Below are 21,296 nucleotides of genomic sequence, written 5' to 3'. Positions count from 1 at the left end.
TATGCAACTAAAAGATAATATATAGGTATTCATTACACTATGGAAAGCTAATTAGAACAACTGATCAAAGAAAGGCTAAATTACTTTTCCTTAGTTACCATGCTAGCAGAGATGGTGAAAATCAGAGGCAGAATTGTAGAAAATAACAAAGACTGCCCAATATCCCAACTTCAATTACAAGTGACTTTTCATTAAGTCTTTTTTGTATGATATTTAACTATTAAACCCCTCAAAATTCAAGAGCCCACTATATTTTCTTCCACTTAACCTTATTCATTTAAACTCATGTTCTCTTTGCTAACCTTTCCCACCTTCTTATCTTTCATCTTGATTTCTGTATTCCCGCTCTTCTTTATATTTGGAAATCTTCCTCTCTGTTCAAGGCTGTTTCTCCAAATTTATTACGATTACTTTTCAGAAACACTGCATCATGATGCTTTTCCTACCAGTGAAGGCTCACAGTGTAATCAAGATTTACTGTCTTTCACATACAAAGATGAAGGTAACGATCCAACAATCATTTAGTAGGACAAGAATTTGAGTTGGATTTGAGTAGTAAAGGATAAATTTTCACTAATGAATCTATAGTTTTCTTTGGGTACCTCTGAAAGCCAAAAGTATGTGTGAGTTGTGTGGCCTGAATTGGTGCATACCAGTTAATGATAAGGAGGCCAATAGTCAGAAGAAATGATAAATATTTTCTTAGGAAAAAAATTCTCACTGTTATTATTTTGGATGTCTAATGTAGATGACAAGATTGTATGTGTAACATTTAACATAGATAGAGACAGTCAATAAATTGGTAATGTTAATAAGACTAATGTTTACCTTGAAAAAAAGCTGATTTGGATCACAAAATTTATCTCATATTTTACTAACCCCATCTTTGGTAGCCACAAATCACTGTCTTCCAGAACAACCCAGTATGGTACAGGAGCTCTTAGCACATTGTGCTTACTTTTACCACATTTATTATATTGCACTGTTATGGTTCAGTTTGCTTGTCTTAAGCAATTTGAGAATGGAAACTACATCATCTATATTTGCACCTTTAATCCAATTATAGAACCTGGCACTTAATGTGCATGAATTATACTGAATGAATGAATGAAAGCCAAAGCAGCTTTTCCAAATGGGCTTCAATCACTAACACTAAGGGTGTATTTAATATATTGATGTTTTCTATAGGAAGGTCACTGGATGTATAAGAGAATCATAATACTGGTATTATGGAAAATCACTTTTCAATTCCCTACTGAACTATTTCTTTGAACCCACACCAGTGAGGAGATTAAGAACCAAAAATGGCTTTCACAAGAAGTGTAAGAGGATGATGAAACCATCAGAAGTAATACGGACATTGAGATTCTGTGCTTTTTTTTCCCACTCTAAATTATGAATTTCTTAATAAAAAATCAGAAAGTTTAGAGAAGCTTTAGCAAAATTCTTAAAATCTTGAAGTTCTGGAATTAACTTAGTATTTATAGTCACTTCCTAACATTTTTTGTTTCTCCTTCTGCTGGTTGTTGATATGCTGTAACCTGATATTCAGATAAAAAAAAAAAAAGAAGAATGGGTTTCTCTTTTTTATTATGTTACAATAAAATTCTGGCTTCAAATCTGGGAGTGAGACAGTTATTCCCTTGCTAAAAAAAATCTGAATGAGAAAAAAAAAAGTAGGTCAACACTGGTGCTGAATCCTTTCTTATGTAAATAAGAGTGCCAAGATTTAATTCTATAAAATAATCTTTCATGATGACACATGACCATTTTCTCAGAGAAATTATATGGTTGTTAAAAGGGCAAGAATATTTATTGACATGGTTTTATCTAACACATTTTGAATGTGGAGTATAAAAGCGTTGGTGGAATTAAAAAAATAAGATTCAACAGAAAAAATCATTTGCTGAAATGCTTATATACTTTCCTTTTCTTAGAAAGCTAATAAATATTCTGTGAGAAAACAATACTTCATCTCTCTTAATATTTATAATGTTAAGAATAATAATATTCCTTCTTACACAGAAGCATCAAAACAATTTTAAAAACCTATTTCAAACATACTCATATATTCACACATACTTGGTCCCTCTTAGTTTACCCCTCTTACTTAACACTTTTGTTTTTGGTTTAGATGCTTAGATTAAAAAATTATACCAGTTGATATCTGAATCTATTACAGTCTTTGTCTCCCAATTATCTATGAAATGAAAAATATCTTTAAAAATTAAACTACAGTACAGTTTGGTTCTTTGGATTTTACTCTGACATGTCAACTCTCAGTATGAACCAAAAAGTAATATTTGACTTCTGAAAAGAAGACAAATACTTGTTTACAAGACCATATAGCTTATGGGTCCAAAGAAGGCAGAATTTTTACTTTGAAAAACGTGAAAGAAGGAAAACATACTTTTACTTCCTTATGTAAATATATATATAAGTAAATAACACATATAATGTAAATGCCAGGTTTAAAAATAATTGTGATGCACTCAAAATATTTAAAGATAGTGTAAAAATTATCCCATTTAAAGAATAAAACATACTATAGTAATTTATGACACAAAGAAAAGATCAAAAACTAGAAATTTTTTCATACAAAGTCTTTTTAAAAAACATCTTTCTCTAGGAAAACTCCTACACTGGTGGTGGGAATGTAAATTGTTGCAGCCACCATGGAGAACAGAATGGAGTTTTCTTAAAAAACTAAAAATAGAGTTACCATATGATCCAGCAATCCCACTCCTGGGCATATATCCAGAAAAGATGAAAACTCTAATTTGAAAAGATATATGCACCCCAATTTTCAGAGCAGCTCTATTTACAATAGCCAAGCATGGAAGCAACCTAAATGCTTGTCCACAGATGAATGGATAAAGAAGATGTGGTACACACACACACACACACACACAGGAATATTAGTCAGCCATAAAAAGGAATGAATAATGCCATTTGCAGCAACATGGATGGACCTAAGGATTTTCATACTAAGTGAAATAAGTCAGACAGAGAAAGACAAATATCATATGATATCACCTATATGTGGAATCTAAAAAAATGATACAACTGACCTTATTTACAAAACAGAGACAGACTCACAGACACAGAAAACAAATTTATGGTTACCAAGGGGGAGGGTGGGGGAGGGATAAATTAGGAGCTTGGGATTAACAGATACAAACTACTATATACAAAACAGATAAACAACAAGGTCCTACTGTACAGCACATAGAATTATATTCAATATCTTGTAATAACCTATAATGGAAAAGAATCTGAAAAAGAATATATATCCAAATTGCTTTGCTATATACCTGAAACTAACACAACATTGTAAATCAACTATACTTCAATAAAAAAATTTCTCCGTTTAATACATAATCTATCACTATACAGAGTGATGAGAATGATTATAAAATATAGAAGGCAAAAAAGATTCCTGGACAAAGCTTTTGTTACACTTCAATTAGCCATGTAAAGTGAGGGACGAAGAATAAGTAAATGTGTGGTGGGTGTGGTGAAGGCTGGGGAGAATGGATGCACTAGTTTAATGTGTCTTTTGAAATACCTGTCTATTGTACATTCTCTATGTTCATTCACTTAAATATTAGTACGTTGAAGTCATATGGGACATTTAACATAGAAAAACTTAACATGGCTCAGAAATATAGTATAAATTAACTTTTTTTGAGGGAGGGGTTTAATTACTGTATTAATTTAGTTTCATAATTTTATCAATTTGGAAAAAAGGAATAAACATTTCTAAAATTTGACCTTTTTTCTTATATACTTGGAACAATTTGATTCATTATAATGAAACAGGCTTTAACTCTCAGTGGGCATACTCAAGCTAAAAAAAGTATTAAAACTTTTTATTTTAGTTGAATTCAAACTTAGAGAAATGTTGCAAGAATAGGATGAGGAGCTCTACAGAAACATCATACAGATTCCTCACTGTTTACATTTTGCCCCATTTGCTTTGCCATCTAATTATCTATTTGTCTAATTATCTATTTATCTAATTTGTTCTTTTGAGAGGAAACTGGGGTACTGTGCCAATTTACCTCTAAAAACTTCAGTAAGCATTTCCTTGGAACATGGACATTCTCTTCTATAACCACAATACAATTTTCAAAATCAAGAAATTTAATATATCTAATACACAGCCCATATTTAATTTTTGGTAACTGTTAAATAATGCTCTTTGTAGCATGTTATACATTTTCTCCTCCCTGCTCCCCTCGCTCCTCAAGCCAGGATCCAATCTATTATCAAACATTACATTTAATGGTTAAAGTCTCTTTAGTTTGCTTTAAATGGAACTTTTACTTGGCTTTTCCTGATCGCAACATTTTTGAAGAATGCAGACCAGTTATTTTGTTAGAGGTCCCTTATTTTGAGTTTGTCTGATGTTTCCTCATGATTAGCTTTGTGTTATGTATTTTGGTGGGAATACTACAGAGACAATGCTGTGTCCTTTTTAAGTGCATCGTAACAGGGAGCATATGAAATGTCAGTTTAATCCGATATTGGTGGTGTGAAATTTGATCAGTTTGTTAATGTGATGTCCACCAGTTTGTCTACTGTCATATTACTAACTTTCCTTTACAATTAAAGAGTATATATTTTGAAAGTATTTTATGTAAAACTTTACCCACTAATTTTAGCTTCCACCGATGGTTTTTCTTACTCCATTCTCTCTTGTGTTAGTTGTCATTCTAATTTAAGGAGGAGCGTTCTCTTCCCTCTCTTTTATTTATTTATTCATTTAATGGATGGGTTCTTATTTTATTCAGTGTATTATAATTCATTATTATCATTATTTATTTTGATGCTCAAACTGTCTCAGATTTGGCCAGTTAGGGTCTCTTCAGTCTATCTCCTACTCCATTTCATTGATCTTTCCCCAAATATTTTCTGTAAGTAAATTTTCCTCAAAAGAACCCCATCTGATCTATGTGCCACTCTACCTCCAAAGAAATAAAACCTTCCTTCTTTCTTTCTTCTTTTCAAAGCAGAAAGTTACTATTACGTCACATTAAAAAATGTTTTAGAAGAATATGCTATGACACATGACACTGATTACTAAATACAGTGACGAAAACCAGCACTGTTCCTATTTCGGAAAAACTGTTTCTTCTCTAGCTCTTATTTCTTTAGAGTTGTAACATGCAATTTGTAAAAGTAAACAATAATATATGCATGATTTTAGAGTATTTTATATAAAAACCATAAAGACTAATACTATATAACAACTTAAACATCTTTAACATTCTAAAATCATGCACGTAATATTTTTAATTAATTAAAATGATCTAATTAAATGTGGAGTTGTTATAAGATAATACTGTGACCTAAGACATTTTTCAAATAATGCTGATCTCTCACAAGCATATGGTTGGAGATCTATGCTTATAAACACAGTGTCCTCTTTTTTTCCCTATAAGGAGAAAAATGTAAACTGATAATTTAAAATCATTGACTACCATATTTCAAAATTACAAGGAGGTTTGGAATACATTTAGTCCTGTATTTCCCAAACTATGCTTAGAGGCTCACTTAAAATATGTGGTACAGACATAAGGTAATACAGAAACTTTTAATATTATATCCATCTTTTGGAAATTCACATTAACTATGAGTAAAGAAACTTGCTTTAGCTTGTTTAATCCAGAATTCCCCAAATTTGAGCACAGAACTTAGAAACTTTTAGAAGTTCATGCATAATATTGAGCTGGGAAATGGTAATCGCTTCATTTTTCAGAAGAGAATGAGCTTTTATGATGTGTCATAGATAGCTGATGGCAGATCCAGCACAGAAAATACAAATCCCCTGGCTACTGGTAGTTCTGTGCATCTTGCTGCAACAGATTGCTGCTTATTATTAACACAAGACCACTTCAGGACATTTTTAGCTGGAGTCCTCTTTACCAAGAATTACTAAGAGCACAATATAATTATTATGAAACATGCCTTGATGCTCTTATTACTGTCTACTGATTGCTGCCCAAAATACAGGATCAGTGGTTGTGTGTTGTGGAGTCTAGCTTATGTAACCAAACACACTAATCATTAAAAATAAGTAGCTATGGTAATTTCCTATTTGTCTGACTATGCAAATAATGTGAGCCCTTCTTGTATCAAAGACTGGATCTTGTAGAAGGTTGAAGGAGCTATATTAGGAAGTACTGGATAAATTCATTTATTCAGTATATACCCTACCTTTTAAAAATGGCTTTGCAACAGCTTATTGAAACACAAGCAGGACAGTTAGTTTCCCAAACTGGTGTCCTGGAGAACACAGCTCCAAAGAATGGGATTTGATGCGATGCAAAATAGTGTTTCAGGCCAAGTAAGTTTGGGAAATGCTGGTTTTACAAATTTATTTTCTCTAGGAGTTGTACATGATAAGGGTATTATGAATTTTCAAGAGAAAAAAGTATGAAGAATGTGTGTGTGTGTATATGTGTGTGTGTATTTTAATTCCCCAAATTTACTTGACAACTGGTATTTTCTCCCCACCTTCATGATACAGCTTTTAGAAGACTGTTCTATGAAACACCAGTTTGTGTAATACTGATTTGGAAAAAAGAAAGAGCAAATTCATCCAGGAGTTGGAGACATTCAGAGCTAGGTGTCTTGTTCGATTATAATGTTTCCTGTTCTGATATGCCTCCCATGCCCATTCCCCCAAAAAGTATTAATATGTTCTGCCCACACTTTCTGTTCAGAGTCCTGGCTCTGGGCCACTTTCTTGTATTCACTTATTGTTTATTTGTTTGCTACATCTCATTCTGCTCAGCTTCTGCCTCACTTAGCTGCAGTCCTTACTTATTTCTGTGTCTCCTTGTACTTCAGACTGGATCCTAGGCACCGAGTTTCCAGCTTATGGTCTTAAGACTTTTGGTCATCTGCCCTGGTACTCTTTAGTTCTCCCTGGCTACATAAAGAAACCTATGAATTAGTTTGGTGAGCTAATCTTTCTATCATCAAGAGGACAAAGAAAACTATGAGTTGATCCTTAGCACATCTGTGCTTTAATTTTCTTAGCTGAGAATTGTGATGTAATCTGTTATTTCTTCTATTTTACAATATTTTTGCAATGAGTAAAGAGAAAACAAATCAGATTCTTTCAGTACGTATATAACTCTCCACTTGAAAGTCAGTTATTTGTGCAGATGCTTTAACTCATTCAGTGCTTCCCTTTCTGGGTTTTATTTTTCACACAGAAGTATTAAAGGGTAAAATGGCTTTCCACACTAGGAGAATATGGCTTCCTGAATGTAAAAGCTGACTTTCTGGAAGAGATGTTCTGTATCAATCTGACAGATGATAAAATAAATTCTCCTGATGAACATAATTTTATAATGCAGATTCTAGATACTATTTTATTTTTAAATAATTTAACAGAGTTCACTCAAAATTAGGAAATGGCCAAAGACAAATTACACCTTTTTGAGGGTGGATTTCAAAATTAGTAAGATTACTGTAATTCTAAACATAAGGTAAATAATGAGGGAAAATCCATAATGAGTCTTATCTAACTTGATCTAAAATTTAACAATGAACAATGATTATGTGTGCATTTTTAACTAGAATATAAAAGCATTATGTTTTACTATTTGAATATTTTTAAACTATATCTTAACGTCAGCTTTAAAAATGATTGGGCAGACTTTCTGAGACCTTTTGAAATACCAGCAATTTTAAATGGTGTGCACCCTCTAATTCTAGCATGTGGAACCAGAATGTTTCTGAGGTTTCACAGTAAACATCAGCAATGCAGCACACACCCTACTTCAATTTTCAATATCTAGGTCACATGGACCACTTGAATACTGTGAATACAAAAAAAATACAAGCAGGAAGATTTCTGTAGCACTACCAAGAAATCATAACATTGAAATTATGGAAAAAACAGCATAATATAGTTTTTAAAATAATTTCTATGTAAAATAGAAGACAGTGCCCTAAAAATGAACTTCTGTTCTATTATTTAAGCTGAATAAAACATTTGAGGAGTGTTATCTACTTAATAAAATGTCTTTTGTTTTTACTATTCCCTCAGGTATGTGTGTATGTGTGTGCGCGTGTACACTGAACAGTCTGGAACAGACAAGAAGATACTGAAAATTTCCACTTACAATTAAGGTAAATAGGTATGATAATCATGATATCGGAAATTACAATCTTTTTATTTATATCGGAAACATAAAGGGTTGACAATATATCTTAATTATAAACGATGCTCAGTGGTTTTGCAATTTCTTTTAGCCATAGTCACATAGCTGCAGATATTTGGAGCCTGGAATTGTATTTACTATAATTTTTATTGTTAGTCTTGAAATCTACTGAATTTATTAGGTTATGGGTCTAAAATTTCTCCTTTTCCCTTCCCCAAGTTATCTGAAAGACAGGAAGTAAACGAGAGACCCTAATAATCTATAATAAAACTCTGATACCTCTTATAATTTTTATATGTGTATACTTCTTTTTAAGGGGGATTAAAATGAAAATAACTTGTTTAAGTACATTTTTCTTAATCTATTCAATAACTCTAAAGGGAAATCACACATACCACAATGCAACAATTAAGACGGGAAATACTGAAAAACTACATTTAAGTGACTAGAATTTCGATAAAATTATTCTTTATATATGGAGATTAACAGACATGTTACTATATATAAAACAGACAAACAGAGGGGGAGGTTATAGCTCAAGGGACAGAGCGCATGCTTAGCATGCAGGAGGCCCTTGGTTCAATCCCCAGTATCTCCTCTTAAAAAAAAAACAAAACCTAATTACCTCTCCCCTCCACCAAAATAAAATAACACAATAATACAATAACACATAAATAAATAAATAAAATGGACAAACAATGAGGACTTACTGTATAGCCCAGGGAATATATTCAATTTCTTGTAATAACATATAATGGAAAAAATCTGAAAAGAAAATTTACATAATGTATATATATATAGGTGAATCACTTTGCTGTACACCTGAAACTAATATTGTAAATCAACTACACTTCAATAAAATTTTTTTAATTAAAAATATTTAAAAAAGAAATTATTCATATTATAAAGACTTGGTTATAATCAATGTATATTTCTTGAAAAGCACTAAAGCTTACAAGCATCTTTTAATTAAGCACAAAAAGGAGCTACTTAAGATAACTGCAAGAAAAAAGGAAAATGTTACTTTTTACATGTAACATTCCATGAGTTGGCAGTAGTTTGGTTGGCACCAAAATTTTCATATAGATACAGATTAGGGAATTTGGACTAGCGGATTTACTCTAGTTATGGAGATATTCCAGAGGTGGTTTAAAAATGTGTTTACAGTATGAAGAAAGAAGGGGAAATAAACATTATATATTTTACCTAATTTAAACATCATTGCCACCTTATGAGACAGTATTTTGATCTTCACAGCTGTCAACTTACTGCAAATAAAGGATTATAAGCTTCCAGCAGTCAAAGGTTGGTTTAAGACTAATTTATTGCTATTCTACGCAAAATCACGTTTATGTTCCATGATAAGAGATAGGCTGGTATTCAGTGATAGATGGAAAGCACTGCTAGAGTAGGTAGAGACTGGATGATTTCTGAAGATAGTCACTTCTGTTCTGGCCTGGGGAATAATATATAAGTATAATATATTAATATTTTATGTTTATATAATATGATTATGAACATATTTTGCTTTTAGTAGAAGTATTATTTCTAGATGACTGCATATCATTAAATACTGATCTATTTATGTCTAAGAATATGCTATTTATGTCATTGTTTTAATAAATACTGTTACTATCTTTATTGTGTCCTAGGTGCTATAAGCATCACATAATTACTTCCAGGAAAACCTAATCTGTTAGTTTATGCTGCTATACTTCAAACTTTAGATAGAGTGATCTTTGAAAAATGACATTTGATTTGGTCATTTTTCTGCTTACAAACATTCAATGACTTCTAGTTAAAGATGGGAGCAGACCATCATGGTTTTTGGGTATTTTTTTCTTTTTGGCGGGGGGAGGTAATTAGGTTTACTTATTTATTTTTAGAGGAGGTGCTGGAGATTGAACCCAGGACCCCGTGCATGCTAAGGATGCGCTCTACCGCTTGTGTTATACCCTCCCCCTAGACCATCATGTTTTACTTCTTTTAGGACCTACTAAAATGACAGTATAGGAATAAAAAATAAACCACCACAATGGACGGGGGATAGACCATCAACAGATGAGAGATTTCAAAAAAAAAAATCAATGTGAGCAGGAAAATATAGAGAGAAAAATGCTGTGGTGGAGCACAGGAAGCGTCAGCATACAGTGCACACAGAGTGCCAAAAGCTAAGACGGGACCCATAGATCTGTAGAACCACAGAGTTTCACAGGCTCACAGATGCCAGGTAAGAGGGCAGCAGTGAGAGCAGGAGAGAGAGGTAGGGCTGCAAATGGGGGGAAATTTTAATGTTTGTATACAGAACAGAAGCATCCACATCCGCTGAAGCAAGGCATTCCCCAAAGAAACAATCAGAGTTCCTCTTGAGAAAAATCAATCGTAGAGCAAAGAACAGTTTTGATATCTGGCATTTAGGGACTCTCCACTGTAATGATTAGTTCCCTGGCCTAATTACCCTACACACCTGAAATCAGTAAAGCTGCCTTTGTATGCAAAGCTCCCAATCAGCTATTTTCTTGCTGTTAAATATGAAACTGTAACCAAGAATTGCCAGATAAGTAAAGAAAGCTTCCTGCATAAAAAGGAGAAATTTAAAAAAGCAAACAGAAAAAAGAAGCTGAACTGGAGGAAATGGGTAATTCAGGAAAAAAAGGTAAACTTTGAAAAGAACCACAGCTAGTATCCTCAGGGATAGTGAGCAGACGTCATCAACAAAATAATACTAACGTGATGATAATAGCAATTATAATACAAATATATGTAATGCTTACTCTGTTCTAGATTTTGTTCTTAGAGTTTTATGTTTAATCCTCAGAACTCAGAGACAGGTATACTATTATCTCCATTTCAGATTACAACAAGAGAATTTACAATTGCTCAAGGTCACAGAGTTACCAAATGGGAGATGGGGATTCCAACTCAGTCTGGCTCCACGGTCTGTGCTCTTAATCACTACTCTTCTGTCTTAAAATAAATAAACAAACAAACAAAAGATAAACAAACCCCCCAGAGAATATGAAAGACTTTAAGAAAGTGAAAACATAATTTTATATTTCAACCCTATAAATCTCTTTATTTTGGTCTGGTTTTAGGAATTGAGAGCAATGCCTGGAAATAGATTTTTAAAAGAAACAGAAAATATCATTGTAAAGATGAGACATTAGATGTTCAACTCATGGGATCCTTCAGGGAACAAAAGTTCCAGAAGGAAAGAACAAGAAGGAAAAGAGAAAATAAGGGAGGCCAGCACCAAAGAAATAATACAAGATGATTTTCTAGGGATGAAATGCCTCAGATGAAAATGCTCACTGACTGCAACATGAACAGAAAAAAGCCTACACCAAGACACACCCTTAGGAACTGAAAAAACAAAGAAAAATAAGAATGGACCCCAAAAATTGCCACAGGGAAAAAGCAGATGAGCTAAAAGGACTAACTCAGGCTGTTGATAATAAATTTTATTAGACTGTGGTCCATCACCTTCCAAGTTCAGAGGGAAAATGATTTGTACCCTAGAATTCTAGACAAACTAGAATTCAGATGGTGAGCAGCTGGACAGGGAGCAACTGCTTCTCCTCACCACACTCTTCAAATACGGTACCTTTTCTACAAGTTTTAATACAATCACTGTTCCGATTACTATAAAAAAGTTAGTGGTAGAAGTACAAAATGTCAGCTTTTGGACAATGTCTCCTGTGGAGCAGGTAGTCAAAGCGTGGAACCTTTTAATCCTTTCCCTTCCTCTCCAACACTGATGTAAGCACCCCTCTTCTCCCCTTTCCCCCAGTCAGGCCCTGCCTCCACGCTTGCACCTTCTGATGTTACAACCTGGAGATGCTTCTAGTGAGAATAAAGAATATTTCATACACATGAAAGTTCAAAAAATTTATCACCTGTATATTATTTCTTAGAAACTTGCTAAGGGATATTCTCCATTAAAGTGAAGGAAGAGAACAAATGTAGGTTGAGGAGAGCAGGAAAGGGAAGCCGCAGAAGGACAGCCGTGCGACCGGAGGACGGAAGGCTCGAGAAGAGCAGGTCCCAGGGAAAAGAAGAGAACAAGAAAAAGATGCCCCAGAATGTTTCACACAATGGAGAGCTGGAAAGAACTGGGAATGTGATAAAGGAAAAAAACAATGCAGGAAAAACAAAAAAAGCAATTAGAGATTTTTAAGAAAACTGAAAAATTGCCTTAGTATGGACATAAAACAAAAGAAGACTACTTGGGATTACAACCAGTCATTAATTCAAATAAGTCTATACCTGGCGTTGTTTTAACGACTGAGAATATAGTCATGAGAAGGAAAATAATAAACCAAAAAATCAAATACATTAGTTAAAGTAGATAATGCTTATCGTCTTGAAGCTATAGTCAAGAATGGGGAGAGTAACAATAATTTTAAAAATTAGGTGAAATAAACTATACAGTTTATATCAACAGTAAGTGCTATGGAGAAAAATATAACAGAAAGTAAAGCAAGAATCTCAGGTAGGGGAGTTGCTATTTCCAATCAGACGGATAGGAACAGGCCTACTGAGCAGCTGCCACCTGGGTCAAGAACGTTAAGGGAGGATCAAGCCATGCGGTCCTGTGGCCGAAACGATGTTCCCCAGTGGAGGGAGCAGCAAATGCAAAGGCACTTCTCACACAATAACATACACACTTAATTGTGATTGTAAAATATATGTAAATAGCATCAATTTTAGAAATACAAAAATGAAAGAACTGAGGGCCAAACCATGGAGAACGTGGGTGCACTTATCCTCATCTGATAGAAGGGGACAATCCCAAAGCAGCATGAACAGTTAATGCGACAAGAAATAAAGGCATTCGTTTGTAATCTAAAGTTACAACAGAGAAATCAAAAACAGAGATAAAACCAAATGAAGAATGATAGGGAAAGGTGGAGGTGGGGTAGGAAGAGAGTGAAATTATAATGCTTCCTTTATCTGTGTGTGTGTGTGTGTGTGTGTGTGTATGTGTGTAACTATATGATGCGTAAGAGTGATACATTAAAAAATCTGAGGCGGAAGCAAATTACTTAAACCTGGATAAATGAAGATAAATATTAGAAGGAAAAGAGGAAAGAGAAATGAGGCTTCAGAGGGAAAAGCTGAACCGAAGAACTATTGATTTTAATCATGTACATATATTAATTTGACTTAAGCATACACATCCGCACACACACATAACCCCTTGGAAGTTTTCTGTAGCTCTGAGGATAAATGTAAAACATCTAAACACAGCCTACACGACCCTGCCTGCCTCACTTCGTGCCTCCCTCCCCTGTACTCTCTGCTATAGTCACACTGGCCTCCTTTCAGTTTCCTGAGCAAGCAAGCCCCTACGCTGTTCCTGGAGCTGTTCTTTCCACCTGACGTGTTTCCTGCCCAGTATTTGCCTCCAGGCTGACTTATCCATTAGGCCCAGGGGCCACAAGTGCCTAGGCCCCACAATACTTTAAGGAGTCCACAAAAATGTTTTACTTTCTTTTAAAATAAGAAAAGAAAACCTTTTAGGTCAAAGAAAATGTTTTACTATATAATATTAACATATTTGTCTTCATTGCCAGTAAAGTTGTAAAATTTGATTTTTAATATTTTAATGGAGGAAGCAACACATGAAGGCAGAAGTGTCTAGGGTCCACAAAAGTCATGATGTGACCCCCTGCCCATCTCACCCCTCCATTTCCACTTGACCTTGTGAATCCTACTCATCCCTCAGATCTCAGCCCCCAAAACTGAGACCTTTTGCCTGATTTTCCCAGACTACGAGAGGTCCCTATATATGTTCTCCCATGCCTCGTAAAGTGAAAATGAAATAAACTGTGTAATTTGGTGTTTAACGGGATCAGGAACTGTGCCTACCTCGCTTACAGACTGTGCCTACCTCGCTCTCAGCACAAAGGCTTATCCTACATGCAGTGATGTGAGACCCTGAAAGACTGGGGATTTTCTACTGTGGCTCTCTCAAGCCCTGGTTCAGTTTTCTGCTCCTGAATCTATTACTTACTATTTAATCTCTTATTGACTCAGTTTCCTCATTTAAAAATGAGGATAATGATGCAGTTTTGAGTTAGAATGTTAGAATAGTGCCTGGCATACAGTAAACCTGATGTAAAGCCTAGTTACTCTTCCTCATGTTTGTAGCTGATTATAAGAACATTACTCTTTAGTACTATCATCATCTCCACCATCATCATCATAATCTTTATTCCCTAAACTGAGTGAGTAAGTAAATGTTTTGGTTTGTTAATTTCCTACCTCTTACTGTCTATTATGTAAATACGTTTTAAAAGCAAGGGAGGATCCTTTTAACAATGTAAGTCTCAAATCTTTTAGGGAAGAGTTAGAGCAAAGAGATATAAGGATGGGAGGAAACTGATGTTTTGGTAACTGACAATACATAATTATCCATGAATTCAAGACTTCGGGAATTTCAAAACATCCACACTAACCAGTCCATAATTTTACATAAGATCAGGTTAGAAGAATGTTTTTAGCAAAAAAATAGTAAATCAGAATTATCTCAAACATAAATTTTCATGAAAATCTAATAAAAATGAGAGGTAGAATTTATTATCTTAAAAAAAAAAAACTTACCTATTTCCCCTGAATAGATGCTCTATACAGTGGAACACAATTTTCAGTAGTGATACTACTTTCTTGGGGTTACAATTTTTATGCATAATTCCTTCTGCAGGTAAATAAAAATACATACCCCCAAAGCAGTAAAAATAAAGCAACAGAAAGTGAAAAGCCTACCAAAGGGTTTTCATTTTGGGAAACATTTATCTTAACGTTTTAAGCTTCAGACTCCTAAGATAACCCTTGGGATACAGTGACAGACTCAGGTTTGATTCCCTCTGGTATTTCAAATAGTCCTCCATAAACTAAGGACCATTTTTTGAGAATAAATGACTGGCTAGGAGTATTAACATCCTGAGGCTTTGCCTGGGGCCTATAATCTCACCTAATTATTATTCACAGTCACTCAGAAAAGCCTCAAGCTAAAATTGTGGTTGCTATTTAGAACTAAACTTGCAAATTCGCTTTCAAAAATCCCTTTTTTCTTTCATGATTTCATTTTCTGTTTAATTCATGTGCACCTTTAGACATGAACTGCAGCAAGCATTAAAACCCAGAGTAACAGTCAATCTGTTTTGAGTGTTGCTTTCTTTACTAATTTATAAGAAAGATAAGCCATTTTTTATTTAAAAAACCAAAATAATTTTTATAAATGCGAAAATGAGTTGAGGGATGCAATATTCTCTGAAAATTAGGAATAATCTAGAGTCAAATTATGCCATAAATTTCTTTATTTAGACCTTCTACCTTTTTTTTTTTACTTAGGATGTAAAAATATTATTTCTTGTCATCTATCTTGCTAAAACTTTCATTCCTGTTTTATCTCTAGGATTGTCTGTTGCAATTCTCTCTGTTCTTCCAGTAATTCTATCAGCTTTAGTTGATAGAGAAATACAATTTCCTACAGATTTTAACACGTAGAAGTCTCTTTCCTTAATTACAGCAATGAAGAGTGAGGGCTGTGTGTCTCAGACTGCCTGGGTGAGAGTCAGATCCCTTACCTCCATAAAAAGGGATAATAAAGGTTCTTACCTCAAAGCACATTGTGCAGATTAAATGAAACAAATGAGTCAAAGTATTTAGTTGATTGTCTGCTACATAGTAAGTACTCAATAATTGTGATTTTTGTTAATGATAACTTTTTAGAGCCTTTTATTTACTTCTTAAATGTCTTCTGAGAAAACTGGAAAAAATGTATGTGACTTCAGACAAATGAGTTAAACTCTCTGTTCTTTTGTTTTCTCACTCATAAAACAAAATAATCTGGCAATATTTACCCAAAGAATTCTCTTAACTATAAAAATTTACATGATTTTACTTAGCTATGACAAAGGTTCAGACTTATTTTCCTTCTCTGTTTTTAATATGTATTGACAATCCTATTTCCAGTTGAGACTAACTCTGTTTTTGCATTCTTCTTTGAATAACAACCATATTTGAGGATATTGTATAGTCTTTATGGTACTAGTAATCATGGGATATTTTCTTAATTTTCTATGATGAACTTTTACATTCACTATCAAACTGCACAGAAAGCCCTAAATGTTGCTTTCTTCTGAATTGATACTTGAAAAACAAATCAGATACTAATCACATATAACATATGAAATTCTATCTAATCTGAGATAGATTGTGTTTCTGGAGAGGCATATGTAAAGTTTTACTCAAAATACTTGAAAAGTCTCTATTAAAAAAAGCAACATAATTCACAATTTAGGATAGTACTTCTGAAGACAGAAAAATGAAATTTCTATCATGCTGTAAAAAGAGTTATAGAGTCTACTAAGGTATAACTTTAATAAAAAGAGGAAACTGAAGCTTTTATTAAGATATAACTTTGGTAACAAAAATGTTTGGGTCATACAGATATGTATATTTAATCCATGAGAGATGAGCAACACAAGTATTTAGCATAATTAAATTCTTACAGAGCCTATTTTAAAATCCTAATTTATAATCTGAATTAATGCTGATGTTTTGTGTATCATTATAAGCATGTTGTAGTGAAAGCAAGACAAACCATGGCAGATATGAAATATAGGTTAGTTAAAAATATCTTTAAAGTCAATTGCATACTGAAATATTTAATGATTTAATGGCTGAATTTGCTTCAAAATAACATAGGAGGTATAAATGAAGAAAGATTACCTTTGGGTTCTTAACTATTGAAGCAGATTGAAGTATGTGGGGGTTCATTATACTATTCTACCAAATATTCTATTTTTGAAACTGTAGTAAACAGTTCAAAAAAAAAGCAATGTACAGACATCAAAACCAGAAGTCGTGAGGAAGATGACCGATTTAAACTCATAAAAGTGCTAACCTTATGGCAAAAAGAAAGCACATACTGTTTTGATTACTGTAGCTCTATAGTATTGTCTGAAGTCTGGGAAAGTTATTCCTCCAGCCTCTTTCTTTTTCTTCAGTAATGCTTTGGCAATTCTAGGTCTTTTGTGGTTCCATATAAACTTTATTATGATTTGTTCTAGTTCTGTGAAATATGTCCTGGGTAATTTGATAGGGGTTGCATTAAATCTGTAGATTGCCTTGAGCAGTATGACCATTTTAACAATATTGATTCTTCCAATCCAGGAGCATGGGATATCTTTCCATTTTTTTAAAGTCTTCTTTAATTTCCTTAATCAGTGTTTTATAGTATTCCATGTATAAGTCTTTCACCTCCTTGGTTAGATTTATTCCTAGGTACTTTATTATTTTGGATGTCATTTTAAAGAGGATTATTTCTTTACTTTTGTTTCCTGTTGATTTATCGTCAGCGTAAAGAAATGCAACTGACTTTTGTACATTAATCTTGTAATGTCTACCTTGCTGAATTCTTCGATTAGTTCTAGTAGTTTTTGTGTGGACATTTTAGGGTTTTGTATATATAGTATCATGTCATCTGCATATAGTGACAATTTTACCTCTTCTTTTCCAATTTGGATCCCTTTTATTTCTCTGTCTTGCCTGATTGCTGTGGCTAGGACTTCCAAGACTATGTTGAATAGGAGTGGTGATAGTGGGCATCCTTGTCTTGTCCCAGATTTTAGTGGGAAGCTTTTGAGTTTTTCACTGTTGAGTACTATGCTGGCTGTGGGTCTGTCATATATATATATATAGCTTTTATGATGTTGAGATATGTTTCCTCTATACCCACTTTGGTGACAGTTTTTATTACAAATGGGTGTTGAATTTTATCAAATGCTTTTTCTTCATCTATTGAGATGATCATGTGGTTTTTGTCCTTTCTCTTACTGATGTGATGTATTACATTGATTGATTTGCATATGTTGAACCACTCCTGTGTCCCTGAGATGAACCCTACTTGATCATGATCTTTTTTATGTGCTGTTGGATTCTGTTGGCTAAGGATTTTTGGATCTATGTTCATCAGTGATACTGGTCTGTAATTCTCTTTTTTTGTAGTGTCTTTGCCTGGTTTTGGTATCAGGGTGATGGTGGCTTCATAGAATGAGTTTGGGAGTATTCCCTCCTTTTCAGTCTTCTGGAAGAGTTTGAGAAGGACTGGTATGAGTTCTTCTTTGTATATTTGGTAAAAGAAAGGCTGGAGGAATAACTCTCCCAGACTTCAGACAATACTATAGAGCTACAGTAATCAAAACAGTATGGTACTGGTACAAAAACAGACATATGGACCAATGGAACAGAATAGAGAGCCCAGAAATGAACCCACAAACTTTTGGTCAACTAATCTTTGACAAAGGAGGCAAGAATATACAATGGAATAAAGACAGTCTCTTCAGCAAATGGTGTTGGGAAAACTGGACAGCAGCATGTAAAACAATGAAGCTAGAACACACCCTTACACCATATACAAAAATCAACTCAAAATGGATTAAAGACTTAAACATAAGACAAGATACAATAAACCTCCTAGAGGAAAACATAGGCAAAACATTATCTGACATACATTTCAAAAATTTTCTCCTAGAAGAAATAAAAGCAAGAATAAACAAATGGGACCTAATTAAACCTACAAGCTTCTGTACAGCAAAGGAAATCATAAGCAAAACAAAACGACAACCTACAGAATGGGAGAAAATTTTTGCAAAAGATGAAACTGACAAAGGCTTGATCTCCAGAATATATAAGCAGCTCATATGACTTAATAAGAAAAAAACAAACAACTCAATCCAAAGATGGGCAGAAGACCTAAACAAGTAATTCTCCAAGGAAGAAATACAAATGATCAACAGGCACATGAAAAAATGCTCAGTATCACTAATTATCAGAGAAATGCAAATCAAAACTACAATGAGGTATCACCTCACACCAGTCAGAATGGCCGTCATTCAAAAATCCACAAATGACAAATGCTGGAGAGGCTGTGGAGAAAGGGGAACCCTCCTACACTGCTAGTGGGAATGCAGTTTGGTGCAGCCACTATGGAAAACAGTATGGAGATTCCTCAAAAGACTAGGAATAGACTTACCGTATGACCCAGGAATCCCGCTCCTGGGCTTATATCCAGAAGGAACCCTACATCAGGATGACACCTGCACCCCAATGTTCATAGCAGCACTATTTACAATAGCCAAGACATGGAAACAGCCTAAATGTCCATCAGTGGATGACTGGATAAAGAAGATGTGGTATATTTATACAATGGAATACTATTCAGCCATAAAACCGACAACATAACGCCATTTGCAGCAACATGGATGCTCCTGGAGAATGTCATTCTAAGTGAAGCAAGCCAGAAAGAGAAAGAAAAATACCATATGAGATTGCTCATATGTGGAATCTAAAAAAAAAAAAAAAGAACGTAAATACAAAACAGAAACAGACTCAGACACAGAATACAAACTTGTGGTTGCCAAGGGGGTGGGGAGTGGGAAGGGACAGACTGGGAGTTGGAAATTTGTATATACTGACAGGCATATGTAGAATAGATAAACAAGATTATACTATATAGTACAGAGAAATAGATACAAGATCTTGTGGTAGCTCACAGCAAAAAAATAATGTGACAATGAATATTTGTACGTTCATGTATAATTGAATAATTCTGCTCTATACTGGAAATTGACACAACATTGTAAAATGACTATAACTCAATAAAAAATGTTAAAAAAAGAAGTTGAAACTATGTAAAAACTGCAGAAAGTACACCAAAGTATCACTGACACTTTTCTGTATTTTTAGTTTTCCACAGGGAATATGTGCTTCTTCTATAGTGGCTGCCATAACAGTTTCAATAAGTGTCTACTAAGTATTTTTTGTATGGAAAAAAAAAAAGAAAGCACATAAAGGAAAAACAAAACATTATAACAAAACGTGAAAAAATGGGAAAGTGTATTTGTAACACATGTGACTTACTATTAATATTTTTAATATGATTCTTGATTCTTCTCAATCAAAAAAAAATTAAAGACCTTGGGAAAATTTTGAATGGGTCATATATGAGATAGTCATAAAATAAATATAAAGGACAAATAAAAATATAAAAAGATATGTCTCACTAGTAACCAAATAAAGTGAAAATTAAAATGCCATACACTTTCATCATTTCAGATTTACTTAAAAACAAAAACAGTTAATATCGGATGACAAAACTATTGAGAAAGCGGCACTCTCATATGCTGTTCGTGGGAATGCAAATTGGTAGAGCCTTTCAATATATTTACCCTTTTATCCACCAATTCCATTTTTAAGAATATACCATAAGCTAGCATTTTCCAAAGGGTTCAGTGGGATATTTTGTGAGTGTATGTGTAAGTCTAAATTTAATTTCAAATGTAAATTTATACAATGTTTTTTTAATTTCCTTTTTCAAATTTTTGCTTTGTTTTTTTAAAAAATAGACTTTTAAAAATATGTTTTAGGTTCATAGCAAGTGAGCAGACAGTACAGAGATTTCACCTCTCCTCCCTTCACACGTGCACAACTTCTCCAAGTATCAATATTCTGTAGACAGATGTCAGTTTAAGGAAGGATACTCTAGTCAAATAAGGTTGACTTCTAAGACTTAGTATATTACTGTACACTGGTATTCTCCAAGATGCTGAATAATAGACAGTGTTTCCTCATGTTATAGGAACTCTTTTATCAGAGAACATGCTTAGGAACTAAAGTTTTGCAATGGTTACTTTTGGAAACTGTTCTAAAAAAATCATTAGCCATGAGTACAAAGATGTACAAGGATGTTCACTGAAGTCATATTAACTGGAGGGGAAAATTGGAAAGGCCCCAAACACTCAGTAATTGAAAAGTGGTTATATAACTTACATTATATTCTTAAACTGGAATATTATACAACCATTAACAGTGGTAATATGAATGTTATTTACTGACATGAAAAATGCTGTAATAAATAGAAGCATTCTAGCCACAGAGCATTTATATTCCATTATTTCTAGTCATAACAATGATATTTATAGATATGTATATTACATACCATATACATATATATCAATAAATTCAGAAAAACATACAACAGAATATAAACAGTACTTATCTCAAGGTGGTAGGATTACTATACTTTTCTATATTGTCTTTCTT

At 33.6% G+C, this 21,296-nt stretch overlaps 1 protein-coding gene across 9 annotated transcripts in view; it reads right to left on the bottom strand.

Moving 5' to 3' along the window:
• Nucleotides 1-21,296, bottom strand: part of MBD5 (methyl-CpG binding domain protein 5) — a 336,548-nt gene that overhangs the window by 97,801 nt on the left and 217,451 nt on the right. The window contains exon 5 of one of the 9 annotated variants that reach the window (XM_072960932.1): nucleotides 8,894-8,948. The exons of the other annotated variants lie outside the window; for them this stretch is intronic. The gene's annotated coding sequence lies outside the window, so the exon portion shown is untranslated. The remainder of the gene's footprint in view (nucleotides 1-8,893; nucleotides 8,949-21,296) is intronic. 9 annotated transcript variants of the gene reach the window in all.

This window comes from Vicugna pacos, chromosome 5, assembly GCF_048564905.1.
Source record: "Vicugna pacos chromosome 5, VicPac4, whole genome shotgun sequence".
Classification (NCBI taxonomy): domain Eukaryota; kingdom Metazoa; phylum Chordata; class Mammalia; order Artiodactyla; family Camelidae; genus Vicugna; species Vicugna pacos.
This window is presented reverse-complemented; position numbering and strand designations above follow the sequence as displayed.